This window comes from Pseudophryne corroboree, chromosome 2 (genome assembly GCF_028390025.1).
Source record: "Pseudophryne corroboree isolate aPseCor3 chromosome 2, aPseCor3.hap2, whole genome shotgun sequence".
Taxonomy (NCBI): Eukaryota; Metazoa; Chordata; class Amphibia; order Anura; family Myobatrachidae; genus Pseudophryne; species Pseudophryne corroboree.
The window spans coordinates 712,436,740-712,441,050 of NC_086445.1; the positions used below are offsets into that span (position 1 = coordinate 712,436,740).

The following is a 4,311-nucleotide window of genomic DNA, read 5'->3' on the forward strand; positions in this document are numbered from 1 at the left end:
TAGTTTCTCAAGTGCCGGAGGGTTGCATTTGGGACAAAGGCCAATGTAACCTGCTTGTGTTAAGTGTTGCTTGTACCTTGTCTTTGGATGAAACCATACTATTCTCTTCCACAGGTCTTGCGGAGTATCCTTCAAGGTGCAGGAACCAGCGTGGATGAAGGGACCGGACAGTTCCCCTGCTGTACCATGGGTGACCTACTTGGGATGTGGACCTGAACCTCCGCCATGTTGCAGACACCCCCCCCCCCTCAGGTGAGATGTTTTGCCCAAAACTCCCTCTTGTCTAAAAGTAACCCAGGCATGTCCCAACTGTGGCCCTCCGGCATTTGCAAAACTGCATATCCAATCATGCTCTGACACAGCAATGCTTACGCTGTGTCAGGGGATGCTTGGTTATGTAGTTTCTCAAGTGCCGGAGGGTTGCATTTGGGACAAAGGCCAATGTAACCTGCTTGTGTTAAGTGTTGCTTGTACCTTATCTTTGGATGACACCATACTATTCTCTTCCACAGGTCTTGCGGAGTATCCTTCAAGGTGCAGGAACCAGCGTGGATGAAGGGACCGGACAGTTCCCCTGCTGTACCATGGGTGACCTACTTGGGATGTGGACCTGAACCTCCGCCATGTTGCAGACACACCACCCCCCGCTCCCCCTCACGTGAGATGTTTTGCCCAAAACTCCCTCTTGTCTAAAAGTAACCAAGGCATGTCCCAACTGCGGCCCTCCGGCATTTACAAAACTGCATATCCAATCATGCTCTGACACAGCAATGCTTACGCTGTGTCAGGGCATGCTTGGATGTGTAGTTTCTCAAGTGCCGGAGGGTAGCATTTGGGACAAAGGCCAATGTAACCTGCTTGTGTTAAGTGTTGCTTGTACCTTGTCTTTGGATGACACCATACTATTCTCTTCCACAGGTCTTGCGGAGTATCCTTTAAGGTGCAGGAACCAGCGTGGATGAAGGGACCCGACAGTTCCCCTGCTGTACCATGGGTGACCTACTTGGGATGTGGACCTTAACCTCCGCCATGTTGCAGACACACCCCCCCCCCCCCTCAGGTGAGATGTTTTGCCCAAAACTCCCTCTTGTCTAAAAGTAACCCAGGCATGTCCCAACTGCGGCCCTCCGACATTTGCAAAACTGCATATCCAATCATGCTCTGACACAGCAATGCTTACGCTGTGTCAGGGCATGCTTGGATGTGTAGTTTCTCAAGTGCCGGAGGGTTGCATTTGGGACAAAGGCCAATGTAACCTGCTTGTGTTAAGTGTTGCTTGTACCTTGTCTTTGGATAACACCATACTATTCTCTTCCACAGGTCTTGCGGAGTATCCTTCAAGGTGCAGGAACCAGCGTGGATGAAGGGACCGGACAGTTCCCCTGCTGTACCATGGGTGACCTACTTGGGATGTGGACCTGAACCTCCGCCATGTTGCAGACACCCCCCCCCCCTCAGGTGAGATGTTTTGCCCAAAACTCCCTCTTGTCTAAAAGTAACCCAGGCATGTCCCAACAGCGGCCCTCCGACATTTGCAAAACTGCATATCCAATCATGCTCTGACACAGCAATGCTTACGCTGTGTCAGGGCATGCTTGGATGTGTAGTTTCTCAAGTGCCGGAGGGTTGCATTTGGGACAAAGGCCAATGTAACCTGCTTGTGTTAAGTGTTGCTTGTACCTTGTCTTTGGATGACACCATACTATTCTCTTCCACAGGTCTTGCGGAGTATCCTTCAAGGTGCAGGAACCAGCGTGGATGAAGGGACCGGACAGTTCCCCTGCTGTACCATGGGTGACCTACTTGGGATGTGGACCTGAACCTCCGCCATGTTGCAGACACCCCCCCCCCCCTCAGGTGAGATGTTTTGCCCAAAACTCCCTCTTGTCTAAAAGTAACCCAGGCATGTCCCAACTGTGGCCCTCCGGCATTTGCAAAATTGCATATCCAATCGTGCTCTGACACAGCAATGCTTACACTGTGTCAGGGCATGCTTGGATGTGTAGTTTCTCAAGTGCCGGAGGGTTGCATTTGGGACAAAGGCCAATGTAACCTGCTTGTGTTAAGTGTTGCTTGTACCTTATCTTTGGATGACACCATACTATTCTCTTCCACAGGTCTTGCGGAGTATCCTTCAAGGTGCAGGAACCAGCGTGGATGAAGGGACCGGACAGTTCCCCTGCTGTACCATGGGTGACCTACTGGGGATGTGTACCTGAACCTCCGCCATGTTGCAGACCCCCCCCCCCCCCCCCTCAGGTTAGATGTTTTGTCCAAAACTCCCTCTTGTCTAAAAGTATCCCAGGCATATCCCAACTGCGGCCCTCCGGCATTTGCAAAACTGCATATCCAATCACGCTCTGACTCAGCAATGCTTACGCTGTGTCAGGGCATGCTTGGATGTGTAGTTTCTCAAGTGCAGGAGGGTTGCATTTGGGATAAAGGCCAATGTAACCTGATTGTGTTAAGTGTTGCTTGTACCTTGTCTTCGGATGACACCATACTATTCTCTTCCACAGGTCTTGCGGAGTATCCTTCAAGGTGCAGGAACCAGCGTGGATGAAGGGACCGGACAATTCCCCTGCTGTACCATGGGTGACCTACTTGGGATGTGGACCTGAACCTCCGCCATGTTGCAGACACCCCCCCCCCCCCTTCCTCAGGTGAGATGTTTTGCCCAAAACTCCCTCTTGTCTAAAAGTAACCCAGGCATGTCCCAACTGTGGCCCTCCGGCATTTGCAAAACTGCATATCCAATCATGCTCTGACACAGCAATGCTTACGCTGTGTCAGGGCATGCTTGGATGTGTAGTTTCTCAAGTGCCGGAGGGTTGCATTTGGGACAAATGCCAATGTAACCTGCTTGTGTTAAGTGTTGCTTGTACCTTGTCTTTGGATGACACCATACTATTCTCTTCCACAGGTCTTGCGGAGTATCCTTTAAGGTGCAGGAACCAGCGTGGATGAAGGGACCGGACAGTTCCCCTGCTGTACCATGGGTGACCTACTGGGGATGTGTACCTGAACCTCCGCCATGTTGCAGACACCCCCCCCCCCCCAGGTTAGATGTTTTGCCCAAAACTCCCTCTTGTCTAAAAGTAACCCAGGCATATCCCAACTGCGGCCCTCCGGCATTTGCAAAACTGCATATCCAATCATGCTCTGACTCAGCAATGCTTACGCTGGGTCAGGGCATGCTTGGATGTGTAGTTTCTCAAGTGCCGGAGGGTTGCATTTGGGATAAAGGCCAATGTAACCTGCTTGTGTTAAGTGTTGCTTGTACCTTGTCTTTGGATGACACCATACTATTCTCTTCCACAGGTCTTGCGGAGTATCCTTCAAGGTGCAGGAACCAGCGTGGATGAAGGGACCGGACAGTTCCCCTGCTGTACCATGGGTGACCTACTTGGGATGTGGACCTGAACCTCCGCCATGTTGCAGACACACCCCCTTCCCCTTCCTCAGGTGAGATGTTTTGCCCAAAACTCCCTCTTGTCTAAAAGTAACCCAGGCATGTCCCAACTGTGGCCCTCCGGCATTTGCAAAACTGCATATCCAATCATGCTCTGACACAGCAATGCTTACGCTGTGTCAGGGCATGCTTGGATGTGTAGTTTCTCAAGTGCCGGAGGGTTGCATTTGGGACAAAGGCCAATGTAACCTGCTTGTGTTAAGTGTTGCTTGTACCTTGTCTTTGGATGACACCATACTATTCTCTTCCACAGGTCTTGCGGAGTATCCTTCAAGGTGCAGGAACCAGCGTGGATGAAGGGACCGGACAGTTCCCCTGCTGTACCATGAGTGACCTACTGGGGATGTGTACCTGAACCTCCGCCATGTTGCAGACACCCCCCCCCCCTCAGGTGAGATGTTTTGCCCAAAACTCCCTCTTGTCTTAAAGTAACCCAGGCATGTCCCAACTGCGGCCCTCCAGCATTTGCAAAACTGCATATCCAGTCATGCTCTGACACAGCAATGCTTACGCTAGGTCAGGGCATGCTTGGATGTGTAGTTTCTCAAGTGCCGGAGGGTTGCATTTGGGACAAAGGCCAATGTAACCTGCTTGTGTTAAGTGTTGCTTGTACCTTGTCTTTGGATGACACCATACTATTCTCTTCCACAGGTCTTGCGGAGTATCCTTCAAGGTGCAGGAACCAGCGTGGATGAAGGGACCGGACAGTTCCCCTGCTGTACCATGGGTGACCTACTTTTGAAGTGGACCTGAACCTCCGCCATGTTGCAGACACCCCCCCCCCCCCTCAGGTGAGATGTTTTGCCCAAAACTCCCTCTTGTCTAAAAGTAACCCAGGC

At 51.5% G+C, this 4,311-nt stretch overlaps 1 long non-coding RNA gene across 1 annotated transcript; it reads left to right on the plus strand.

The window, feature by feature from the left end:
• Positions 1-1,303: 1,303 nt before the first annotated feature.
• Positions 1,304-2,192, plus strand: LOC135051128 (uncharacterized). The gene is made up of 3 exons (XR_010242056.1): positions 1,304-1,458; positions 1,719-1,857; positions 2,118-2,192. It is a non-coding gene; the product is annotated as an uncharacterized LOC135051128 (long non-coding RNA).
• The last annotated feature ends 2,119 nt before the right edge of the window (positions 2,193-4,311 follow it).